Source organism: Macaca fascicularis, chromosome 1 (genome assembly GCF_037993035.2).
Source record: "Macaca fascicularis isolate 582-1 chromosome 1, T2T-MFA8v1.1".
In the NCBI taxonomy this organism is placed as follows: Eukaryota; Metazoa; Chordata; class Mammalia; order Primates; family Cercopithecidae; genus Macaca; species Macaca fascicularis.
Window position 1 is genome coordinate 223,355,181 of NC_088375.1, and position 12,960 is coordinate 223,368,140.

Here is a 12,960-nt window from a genome sequence, read left to right on the forward strand (position 1 = left end):
CCTACCCACATGTGGGGGCTGTCCAAATTCCCCCCTTTATAAAAGCATGGCTCCTTCACCTTGCTCCTTGGGGTGAGGCACGGAACAGACCTCTTGCAAGCTGTCATCCCTCTTCCCGGGATCCACAGCAGGTGATTCGGGCTGCCCCTCCCCGACGGCTGCACATCGGGACACCCCCGACCCACCACCACCCGGTTTAGCAGAGCAGAGGAGCTTGGCCTCTGAGCTCAACTGGGCCTGAGTCTGAATCCAAGCTCCACCACTGGCTTCAGCAAGCCTGGACCTCCCTGGGCCTCAGTTTCCCCCTCTATATAATGGGGTAAGCTAGTACTGACTTCCTTGAGTTGTTGTGAGTGGGAAGTGAGATGCCTGCTCCCCACGCATGATCCACGGGAATGCGCCCGGGGCCAGCAGAATAACGGCCCCCCAAAGATGTCCATGCTCGAATCTCCAGAACCTGTGAATATGGCGCCTTGTGTGGGAAGGGGGATCCAGGTTGCGGATGGAATGAAGGTTGCTGATCCACTGACCTTGAGATGAGATGGAGAGACTATCTGGGTGGCCTAGTGTCATCACAAGGGGAATGTAAGTGGAAGAGGGAGGCAGGAGAGTCTGTGTCAGAATGATGTGGTGTGAGCAACTCGACTGTTGTTGCTGGCTTTGAACGTGGAAGGGGACTATGGCCGAAGAATGTGGCAGCCTCTAGAGACTGGGAAAGGCACAGAGATCAGTTGTCCCCTGGAGCCTGCAGGAAGGAACACGGCCCTGCTCACACCTTGACTTCAGTTGGAGTGACACCCATTTCATACTTCTCACCCCCAGAACTGTAGGGTAATAAATGTGTGTTGTTTTAAAACACTAAGCCTGTGGTCACTGTTAGAGCAATGGTAAGAGATGGACGATCACTACTATCGCCTCTGAATAGTCACTCAAGGAAAACACGTTGATTACATGGATAAAAATAACTCTGGCCTGGGCATCAGGAATCTTGGAGTCTAGTTTCAACCTCGTCCCCAACAGGCTGTGCTACTGAGGCATCCCCTCTGCTCTCTGGACTCAGTTTCCCCATCTGGAAACTAAAGAGTTTGGATTACAAATGCTTTTCAGGGTCCCTGCCTCCCAACTCTAAACATTTTCTTCTTATAATTGTCTCTCAAAAGGGATTCATGCCCCCCCCAACTCCCCTCCTCTTCTTTCCACCTGCAATCTGCTCCCTGCTTGAGGGCAGGGTCCAGGCTGGGACTGACAGAGCCGGCAGCCCCCAGAGGAGATAGTTAATAAAGGCGGGAGGAGGAGAATCAATGTGCACTGACAGCCCTATGACAGATTGGCGAGAGCGACAGATTTAATATCCTGCCGTTTTCCTTCCCCAGCCCGGGGACCAGAATTGATTAAATAAATTAAAGCTCTGCAGCCTGCGAGGCTCTGGGTAAGGTCGTCTGGTCCTCCCGCTGTCACCATCCGGCTGCACGGCTCAGCCTACCGAGGACGGAGTCCTGAGAAGCTCGGTGCCTCGTCTTCTCTGCTGGGACCACAAGAGGGTGCAGATGAGCCCTGGGACAGGTGGGAAGCGCGTGATGGGACGGGGAAGTGGGGAGGAGAAGGGGAAGACAAAAGGCAAAGAAAGCGTGGGACTTTACGGAGTGCCAGGTATAGGGGTTGCAACTGTGAGCTACGCAGCTGGAGCCTGCTGTACGCAGGCTCGGTCAGGTTATGTGCCCAGGCTGGACAGAGCAGACAGAGAGAGCCCTCGGCAGAGACTCAGGACAGCAGAGAGGGGAAAGGACTTGCCCAGTGGAATTTGAGGCCGAACGGGAGCTGAGCCCCATATTCCTCTCTTTAGGTCCGCTGAGCCCCTCCCCTGGCACACCAAGTGGGCCTGCGTTGACCTCCCCAGCCTGCTCCTATTCCAATTTCTCCCATGACTGGTTCATGGAAGGCAGGCTCCTGAGCCTGTAGAATCTGGAGTAACTCAGGTGTTAAAAATGACAGCAGAATGCATCCTAAGGCTTAGCTGAAATGATTGGTCCTCCAGGCACGGTCTTCGTCCCAGCTCCCCTCCTTGTGTGCAGAGCTGAGAGCTACTTTTAAGGCAGAGGAATGTCCGTGGGGCCCTATCCCCTTCCACCACCCACAGCCTTGGCTTGGAGTCTCTCAGCCATTGACAGTGGCTGGCGGTGTCTTTCAGTCATTTTCCTTCCCTAGTGCTCGCTGTTATCATCCCAGTTGAGTAGAGGGCAGATCCTCACTTCCCAGATGAGAAGACTGAGGCCATAAAAGGGGAGCAGCTTGCACAATGTCACGGTTGCAGCCTGAACTGGAGCCTGGGGTGACTGGCTGTCTCCCAGATCAAAGCTTGTTCCACATTAGGGGAAGCACAGAGGCTGGCTGGGGGCTGGGCCGGGGCAGGGGTGACGGTGGGGCAGGGGCAGGTTGGAAATACAGTGATGAATTTGGCTCTGGCTCAGCGACCACCTCACTCTTTGCGTTCTGCCAAAGACATCACCAGCTGCCTTCAGCCTCTGGAGTCAGATCAACTGGGGTTCAAGTCCCAGCTTTCCCACTGATGTTGCCCTTTGTACAAGCCATCAGCTTCTCAGAGCTTCAGTTTCCCTGTCTGGAAATGAGGGTAGTGATGATGAGGCCACCAACTCCATGCAGAATGACCTGTCCTGGGCCTTGCTACAGGTGACAGAGTGGAGACTGGAACTCAGGCCTGCCCATTGCTCGCCTGTGCCTGTGATGCCTGCATGTTCGGGGAGGATAATTCCTCTGCATCAAGTCCCGCAGAGGCCAGGCATGCAGCAAGCACTCGGCAAACATCAGCTATGCTCAGATTTGCTGGCAATGCACCCGAACCCTCAACTATTTTCTGGGATTCAGTTTAATTCATGAGTTCATTCAACACAGAGTCTGAGATGTTAGTGGAGTTCACCTTGTAACCCTTCCCTTTTTCATGAGAATTTGGTCAGCAGCACCCAAAACACATGTCCCGATCACTGAAAATCTCATCGCTGCAGAGAAATGACAAGAGGTGCTCAGAACTCATGGTTTGAGCCACCTGGATAGGGCTCTCTTCTCCTCCATCAGCCCATGATGCACTTGCTTTGCTCATGGGGCTTGGGCCGGCCATGGTTCTTCATTCCCCTTGAGCCGGGCCCCCTGTCTTTCTAGGCTTTGATTTTCTCTGTGTTGCAATTGAGTTGGAACACGTGGAGGTGAGAGGAGCTGGGTGCTTGGTGAATCTCAAGCACAGTGTCCACGCTCAGCCGTCAGCTTGTCCCAAAGCCAGCTCCTCCCTGCAGCCCATGGGGCAGCATTTCTCCCTTGCAATTAATTCTTGCTCCAATTTAAACTCTTCCCAGGGAATGCTAAGCAGGTACCCTAGGAATGGATGAGTCCCAGGAAGGAAGGAAGCAAATCAGGGCAAGGTAATGGCAGGATTGGGGGAGGTGGGCAGCTGGGAAGACCAACAGTGGGCACTCCAGGAGGGTGGTGTTCCTGTGTCCCATTTTTCAGCTCCTGCTCTTGAGTCCAGAGCCAAATTCATCATCCTCCTCCCACTCTGCTTCTGCTGTACATTTACCCTTGCCCAGCCCCAGCCCCAGTACAGCCAGCTCTTCGCTTTTGTGCTTCCTTTTTCTCCAAATGCACCTCCAAAAAACAGTCTTCCAGGTGCTCAGATGGAAACACCCATTGTCAAGGTTAACAACAGCAGTAATAATAACAGCTCCCATCCCCAAGCACGCGCAGGCCAAAGGGCGAACAGGCACAGTGCCAGGTGTTTTGGACAATCATGTTCTTTCATTCTCACACCACTGAAATGATAGGTATGACTTTGCTGCCAGTTTGCAGAGAAGGAAACTGAGGCTCAGAGAGGAGCCTCCCTGTGAGGCAGAGCTGGGGATTTGCACCCAGGCCCACCTGGCTCCAGAGCTGACTCCCCATCACCTCGGGGGGCCCGTCTCACGGCACCTACAATTCCCGGCCTTCTTCTCTCACCTGGTGATGAGTCTTTTATTTTATTGTTTTATTTTTATTTATTTTATTTTTTTGAGATGCAGTCTTGCTCTTTTGTCCAGACTGGAGTGTGTGGCTTGATCTCAGCTCACTGCAACCTCCATCTCCCAGATTCAAGCGATCCTCCTGCCTCAGCCTCCCGAGTAGCTGGGATTACAGGCACCCACCACCACATCTGGCTAATTTTTGTATTTTTAGTAGAGATGAGGTTTCACCATGTTGGCCAGGCTGATCTTGAACTCCTGACCTCAGGTGATCCGCCCACCTCAGCCTCCCAAATTACTGGGATTACAGGCGTGAGCCACCACGCCCAGCCACCTTTTAGATCTTTCCTCCCCTACACCACCTTCCTGCTTCCCCAGCCCCAGCCCAGGCTCTCTGACTCTCCTGGGACAGTGCCATGGTTCAGCCCTGGTCCCCTAGCCTCTTTGGTCTACCCACTCAGTCACGGTCCAGCAGAGGCTTGTCCTGGCTGGGAGGGTGCAGAGCTCAGTCTCTGCTCATCATTGCTCCAGAGCTGGGCCACGTAGGACAAATGGCTTCACTCCCGGGGCTCCAGTCACCCCATCTATGCAATGGAGGAAGCTTGTCCTGCCGCAGCACCAGGTCCATGGAATTCACCTGCTCCTACTTCGCTCAAAGGCGCCACATATGCTGGTAACAGCCTTGACCAGCCCTGAGGAGCCCCCACGAGGCTAACGATGAAAGTTGCCACTTTGGAAAGCAGCGAGACTCACTTCCGGCACAGCCTCTGCTGTAGGGGATGGGGACAGGTGAGGGTGGCAGGAGCTGGGGCGCACTCAGAGGGCGGGAGCGGCCAGCTTGCCGGGAGCAGGCACTGGCAGAGGCTGCACCAGATGGCTCTGGCTGTCCCCGCTCCTCATTAAAGCAGCCGCCCGAGGGCTACTGCCCACCTGAAATGCAGGGGCAGTTCACCAAGCCCTGCTGAGGGTACTGTGCCCAGCCAAGCTGCCATCCTTAGCTACTTGGCCTGCTCAGCTGTGCCGTGGAGGCCCCTAACTGAGGTCTGAAAGCCGGAGGCCAGTGAGGCCAGGATCCAGAAGAAGCTGGATACAGCCTCTTCTCTGCATGGATGGGACATTGACTGAAACCCAGAGAAGACCGGAGACACCCCAGATCTCCCTCAACTCACACTGCAAATGTCTCGAGGCCCGGAAACAGCAGTCCCATGCCAAACCCATCCCTGGAACACTGACCTGTCCGCATCTTCCAGTACCCCAAACCTGGGTGAGGTGTGTGGGGGCAGACGAGGGGTCTCCGTGATGTAACTGTGTCCTTTGTAATAGATGTATATGATTTTTTTAAAACTCAAGCAGTGTAAAAGAGAATTGATAAGTGATCTTCCCGCAGACCTGCCCTTGTCTCCCTTCTTCGTTTAACTGTGGTAAATTAGACGTAACATAAAATTAAAAATGCTTTAACCATTTTTAAGCATACAGTTCAGTGGCATTGAGAACATTCACACCATTGGGCAACTTTTGCTGTCATCCACCGCCAGAACTTTCTCATCTTTCCAAACTGAAACCCTCTTCCCATTGAACATTAACTCTCCATTCCTTCCCCCAGCCCCTGGCACCCACTGTCTCTGTCTGTCTCTGTGAACTTGACTCCTCTAGGGACCTCACGAGAGTGGAATCAGACAGTATCTGCCCCTCTGCAATTCTGTTTCCTCTCTGCCCAGGTCCATGTGTGTCCTTCAGTCTCCCTTGTCTCTTTCCTGTTGCAGAAGACCGGGACGATTCCTTCCCCCGGCACAGGTGGGGCCGCCTCACTCCTTCCACCTCATTTCCCCGCGGTGTGACAGTCCCCGTCCACGAGCATCGTGTCTGCTCTTGTGAGAGCTGCTGCGCTCAGGTACGTGGCTCTCTGTGCGCATGGGTGAGTATCTCTGCAGGGCAGGCTTCTTGGAGTGGACGTGCTGGATCAAAGGGAGTGTTCACCTTTTTAGTCCTGAGAGGTACCTCAAATCACCCTCCAATGAGGTTGCTCCAGGCGCACACCTCCCCCATGGTGCTTTGGGGGCAGGAAACAGCTTTAGGGAGAGGGCAGAGGGGCTAAGGAGCTGAGCCAGGTTCCGCTTCCCCCAGCTTCTCGCTGGGTTTGAGGGGAGCAAGCCGGTGACACCGCATCTGCTGTCCTCGGTGACATGGATCCCTGGAAGCCCTCTGACCTTCGTCCCCAAGCTAGAAGACCAGGCTGGGAAGAGGCTCAGGCCCCTCGCCAGTTAGCCCTCCGGTTTCTCTGCTCCCCACCCACCTCAACACTGCAGGCCTGCAGCCCAGGGGTCCTCGGTCTGCCACAGAGACCCTGGCTGAGTTATGGCCTCATTCATTCCTCTAGCGGATTCGTCCAAGGGTATTTATCTTGGGCCTTTCTTTCCCTGAGGTAAACTGAGAAAATTCACAGGCTGCTGTTCTCCATGGCAAGGCGGGAGCTGGGGGCATTGCCGGTCTGGAAGTAAGGCCTAGGGAGGGAGAGTCCTGGGGAGATGGTCAGGACATTGTGGGGTGAACCTGGGACAGGGTGGCCGATAGGGCTTTGTGCTGCGATGGGGACGGGCCCCGTCCACCTGCTCTGCTCCCAGGCAGGTGTCCTCGGCAGACTGTGGGCCCCTCAGAGAGCCAACTGGCAATAAAATAAACAGCCACCACCTGCCGAGCTCTCACAGTGTGCCAGACTCTATATTTACATGTTCTCACTTCACCCTCCCTCAAAACCTGCACCCCCAAATGATCCCCTTTTACAGAGGAAGAAATGGAGTCTGGCAAGGCTGACTCGCCAAGGCCAACGGGTGACAAAGGGCAGAGCTGGGATTCCAACCCAGGCCTCCCTGGCTCTAAACCTCAGCTCTCAGTCCCTTTTCTACAAGGGAGTGAAAACCAGAAATCTGAATTCTGCTTCTAGGGTTATTTAGTTTTTCCTTCCTCCCCACCCAGACCACTTCCTCAAGGCCAAATCCAATTGCAGATGGGGATGGAAGTTTCTGGATGGTTTCTCGTGGGTCTCCTTGCTTATCACAGCCACATAGCTGTGAGCATCCGCTGTGGGGCCGGCCACAATCACAGGCAGAAGCCTTGTCAGTCCAACGTAATCCACCAATCCAGCAGAAGCCAGGGAAGCTTCTGGAACTTGTCTCTGAGAAGCCCGCTTGAGTCTCCTCTGCACACCACACGCCAGCCCTTTTTGCTCCACCCCACAACCCCGACATGACCCCTTTTTCTTTTCCAGGACAAGCACAGAAGCACAGAATGCCAATTTCCCTCTTGAGATCTCTCCTGAATTGGGAAGATCTCTCGTGAGGCTGGGTCAAAGAATCACAGACCAGAGACTGTTGTGAACTTCCCACCAATGAGGCATGGATGCCCCAGTCCTCATGGGGCATGTCTTAGGAGCAAAATCCCTAATTCTGGGGAAGGTTGGGAGGCACAACAAACCATTGGCTGTCTCACTGGCCTCTCAGATGGCCCACGTGACCAGGGGGCGTGGACCCCAGCCCTCAGGCCACCCTGTGTCGAAGCCCCATATGCCTCTGGCCCCAGGGATCTGTCTACCTCCTCCTCCCCTGGCCCTAATCCTGCAGTCTTACAGGATTCATTGCTGACAATAATTAGGTCTCACAAGGATAAAAGCTAACCGAGTCCGAAGCCTTTGGGGACAGTATTAGCACGCTAACCCTGTTTGTGGTTTAAATATTAATGTCAGAGTGTAATTACTACCCCTTCTGTCGAAGGCAGTGGTTTGGAAACAGTTTCAGCCCCGCAAATGGGATCCATCCATCCTCGATGGTGATGCACAGCGGGGAAAGTTTAGCATTGCGGAGAGTTCCAGAGCACTTAGAACGCGGGGCATTTAGAACAATGATTACAAATAGGCAGCCTGTGGACCCAATCTGGCCCACATACCTGTTTTAAAATGTTGGCCTGACTGGGCGTAGTGGCTCATGTCTGTAATTCCAGCACTTTGAGAGGCTGAGGTGGGCGGATCACTTGAGGCCAGGAGTTCGAGACCAGCCTGGCCAACATGGTGAAACCCCATCTCTACTAAAAATACAAAAATTAGCCAGATGTGGTGGTGGGCACCTGTAATCCCAGCTATTCAGGAAGCTGAGGCAGGAGAATCGCTTGAACCTGGGAGGCAGAGGTTGCAGTGAGCCAAGATCACACCACTGCACTCCAGCCTGGGCGACAAGAGCAAAACTTCGCCAAAAAAAAAAAGTTGGCCTGCAACACATTTAAAAAACAACAAAAAAATAAATGTGTATAATAAACCTAGACTTATAATTTCTGTTGAACAACAGGGACCTGTGGCCATGCCTGGCCACAATCCCACAGGGTATCAGTGGGCTGGGCTGAGTGACGGCTATCCCCTAGAGACAGGCATCCACCTCCAGCTTACCACAGTCCTCACCACTCCCTATTGTACCAACCCAGCCCACTTTGCCCATTTGCGGCAGCTGTCTGGGCCCCAAAGGCAAGTGGAGGGTGCAGCTCCTGGTTTGGAATTTGGAAAGATTAGAAATAAAGAAGGTTGGAACTGCAGAGCTAAGAACTAGGACCCAGGAGCCCCAGAAGAACACTAGCTCTTGATCTAGGAGGAGGGGTGTGCCTGGGGAAGGAGTGACACCTACATTCCCCTGTCCTGCCCATTACTAACCTCCTTGGCATGGATCTTGGCCAACACCAAAAAGGCTCCAGAAATGGAGCCTCGCCACCAGAGGCCACCTGGAGATAGGGGTGGGGTGAGGAGTCTTGAGTCTCGCTGGGCATTTTCAAGGGTTATTCTGCCCCTAACTTGCCACCACCACCGCCATCATTCCAAAGCCTTCCTACCTCCATGAAGTGAGAGCCATGGCCCTTGGATAGGGGCAGCTGTTGGGTGACCCTGGAAAGGTCCTGTGGCCGCCTAAACTGCTCATCTGGACAAATGCATCTGCTTGACCATTTCACTCAGGGCTGAGGCCACTCAGATGGAGGGTCACCCAACACTCTCCTAAGAAAGGGGCTCTGGGGGGCGTCCAACACAATGTACCATCTATGGAAGGGGTTTGAGTGCAGCAGAGAAGAGCTCTGGAGTTAGCGTGAGAACAGGAAGCAAATCCCTGCTTCTCCTTTTGCCAGCTGTATGAGCTGAGGCAAATTAACCTTTCTGAGCCTGATTTCCTAATCTGTAAGTGACAGAAATGGTGCCAGCATCACGGAGGTGCTGGAAGGAATGGATTAAGCCCCAGGCCCAGCATTTGGCACGGTGCAGGTCCTCAGCACATGCCGGACAGGATCTGCCGAGCTCAAGTCAGAAGAATAAAGGTGTCGTGTGAACCCAAGAAATGCCGGGGTAGGGGAGGAGAGGCTGAACTGGGGCGGGGGTGACAGAGGGAGTGTGAGAGGTGGTGGAGAGAGGAGCTTGGGACAAGAGGACAGGAGGGGTCCCAGGAGCAGGGGCTGTGCTGCGTGCCCCATACAGGCTCAAAGGAATCAGGTTCACAGCAAGATACCTGTGGTTGCCAGAGACAGAAACACACCTGTGCCCACCTGTGCAAAAGGGGAATTTATTAGACAGTTTTAAAGGTGCCTCATGGGACCAAGGGCAGGAGTGGAGGTAGGGGGTGGGGGCTGAATGGCAGAACAGTAAGATGAACCCCCCAACCTCCTACCCCCAGTTCTGTAGTTCTGCCTCTTATGTGAATCTCTCTGTGTTGTCAGCCTGTCTCTCCCAGTCCCCGTCACTGGGCCCTCATGCTCCTTCTGTCAGTCTCTATGTCTCTCTCTGTCTCTGTCTCTGACTCTCTGTCTCTTTGTCTCTGTCTCTCTGTCTCTCTCTGACTCTGTCTCTCTGTCTCTGACTCTGCCTCTCTGTCTCTGACTCTGCCTCTCTGTCTCTGTCTCTCCGACTCTCTGTCTGTCTCTGTCTCTGACTCTGTCTCTCTGACTCTCTGTCTCTGTCTCTCTGTCTCTCTCTGACTCTGTCTGACTCTGTCTCTGTCTTTGACTCTCTGTCTCTCTGTCTCTCTGTCTCTCTGTCTCTCTGTCTCTCTGACTCTCTGTCTCTCTGTCTCTCTGACTCTCTGTCTCTCTGTCTCTCTGACTCTCTGTCTCTGTCTCTGACTCTCTGTCTCTCTGTCTCTCTGACTCTCTGTCTCTGTCTCTGTCTCTCTGACTCTCTGTCTCTCTGTCTCTCTGTCTCTCTGACTCTCTGTCTCTCTGTCTCTCTGTCTCTCTGACTCTCTGTCTCTCTGTCTCTCTGTCTCTCTGACTCTCTGTCTCTGTCTCTGACTCTCTGTCTCTCTGTCTCTCTGACTCTCTGTCTCTGTCTCTGTCTCTCTGACTCTCTGTCTCTCTGTCTCTCTGTCTCTCTGTCTCTCTGACTCTCTGTCTCTCTGATTCTCTGTCTCTCTGTCTCTCTGTCTCTCTGACTCTCTGTCTCTGTCTCTGACTCTCTGTCTCTCTGTCTCTTTGTCTCTGTCTCTGTCTCTCTGTCTCTCTGTCTCTGACTGTCTCTGTCTCTCTGACGCTCTGTCTCCCTCCCTCTCTCATGCTCTCCTGCCCCTCAGCTCACAGAGCATCCCTCTCCTCTAACCCCTTGCCCACTTAGTTTTGTGCCTTCTCTCCACCCACTAGCCTGCACTTTGTCCCAAGCTGAGCGTCAGATGCAGCTACTGAAGCCTCAGCTTTGCACCGCACCCCAGTTCAACTGTCTGCCCTTCAGAGATGGAGCGGAACCTCCTGGGGCGTGACTGCCCACCTCTGTGAGGAGGCCGTGGGGCCTGCCTGGACTGGTGCATACACTTCTGGTCTGGCTCACCTCTGAGGCCGGGCAAAGCACACTCTCCTGAGGGACTTAGCAGTCAGGTAACGGCACAGTTCGCAGAGAGGGCGGGCTGGGCTCGGCCAAAGCCCCGGATGAATCTACTCCAAGGGCTTGAGAGGCTGTGGTTGGGGGTCAGAGCTAGCCCCTGACTGGGGATTAGCACTGGAGGCCAGGCTTTGGCTGGCAGTGACCCTGGCATAGGTACCCTAGGGCCAGCTGTCCAGCCATGACTATCAGAGCTGACATAGGGTGTGGCACTCAGAGCTAGAGAGAGTGTCACCCCTCTTCCAGGGGAGTCAGTGGGGCATGTGGGGGCTCCTAGAGACATCGGCACCGTCATGGCCTGATGTGGGCCCAGGAAGCCCCTGATGTGTGGCTCAGTGAATGTTCGCTGACTGGTTCCCCGAGTGAGTGGGAAACAAGTGCTGGGCAGAGTCACGGATTTTAACTGAGACAAGAGGGAGGGAGCATGAGGAAAAGAAGATTGAGCAGAGGAGATGGAGGGGGAGCCGAGGGGCTGGCTGGGAGAACCGAGGGGCTGGCTGGGAGAACCAAGGAGGCAGAGAGAGGAAGGGAAGGAAGACAGCAGAGAGAGGAGAAGGAGAGACCGTAATTCATTCCACTTCATCTCTGTTCATTTTGGACAAATAGAGCAGAAACTGCAGACCAAGGAAGGAGGAAACAGGGCATGAAATTGCACTGGGCCTTGTAATAGCTCTGCCAGCCAGGCAGTCCAGGGCTAATAACCCACAGGGTCAGCCCCCACCCGCCCAGGAGCTGTGGGGTGAGCACTGCGACCCCCAAACCGGGCAGCCACGGCTGCTTGGTTCCTGCCCCAGGGAAGCTTCTCTCCAGTCACCCACCTTCCTCGGCCTGAGTGGCCGCAGAACCAGGAGGCTGCTGGGAAGCCTCAGAAGAAGACTCCGAGGAGCCGGGGAAGGGACCTCCTTTAGACATCAGAGAAAATCTCGGGGAATTTAAGGGATTTGGTGAATTAATACAACCTGGATTTAGATGATCAAAAGCATTTCTTGAGGCAGCTAGATGGGAGCCACTGGAGGTTTCTGGCTGGATATGGGCTGCAGGAAACCTTCCTTTCCGTCTGCAGGAGGCTGGTGGGATACAGGGTGGAAGAGGGTTGGGCCAGCTGGGGTCTTGGAGAGGGACGAAAGATCTACAGATGAGCGGGCCTGCTCCCCGCTGCCCTGCCCAGGCTGGCTGGCTGGGGCTGGGCCCATCAGCAAAATGTTTAGACACACGGAGAGGTTTAGATATGAGAACGAGTTCCTGGCTGACAAACTCCGGGTCCCCAGCTTCCCAAGGAGGTCCGCCTGGAGTGGGGGGATGATGGAAGAGCCTCCAGGTATCCATCTCCCCCCTACCAGATTTGGGCCCAGACAAATGGCCTGGTGGGCCCCCAGCCCAGGGATCTGATCCTTCTGCTTAACCTTTTTTAAAGTTCTCTATGGCTTAACTTTCTCCAGCTCAGCTTCAGCCCCAGTTCTCCCCTTCCTAATGGGCCCCACTGGCTTTGAAATAAATCACATCAAGCTACACAGCAAGTGCGACTGTAGAGTGAGTACTCACTAGCTCCCAGATGCCGTGCCTGGGATGCTGTGCATTGGCCCAAGATGCCATCAGCTCCTTACAATAACACATATGATCATCACCCTCATTTCAAATACAACAACTCTGAGACACAGAAACGTCAAGAAAGTTGCCCAAGACTCCACAGCAGAAAGTGACAGAGTCAAGAATTGAACCCCAATCATCCACCCTGGAGTTCAAGCTCTTCCCCGGGGCTGGTGGGATGGGTGGTGGGTGGAAGAGCTGGCTCATGCTGGTGAGGTGAGCTGGTGGGTTGATGATAGATGTGGGGTTGGGTTAGGCTGGTGGCTTGGATGGGTGGGTTGGATGGTATGTGGGAAGGTGGCTGGGTAAAGTGGTTGGTGTGTTGGTTTGGGTAAATTAGGGCTGGATAGTTGGGTGGTTGGACAGGATGAATGGATGTGGGACTCAGTGGCCCTAGAGCATGGCACAAATTTCCTAACCTCCAAATCTTGCCTTTGCCATTCTTCCCACTGAGAGTTCCCTCCCTCCACTTCTCCCTTTTTC

At 54.2% G+C, this 12,960-nt stretch overlaps 1 long non-coding RNA gene across 1 annotated transcript in view; it reads left to right on the forward strand.

The window, feature by feature from the left end:
* Positions 1-12,960, forward strand: part of LOC123570355 (uncharacterized) — a 43,141-nt gene that overhangs the window by 28,119 nt on the left and 2,062 nt on the right. The window contains exon 2 of the long non-coding RNA XR_010581403.2: positions 5,768-5,895. This is a non-coding gene — a long non-coding RNA (uncharacterized lncRNA). The remainder of the gene's footprint in view (positions 1-5,767; positions 5,896-12,960) is intronic.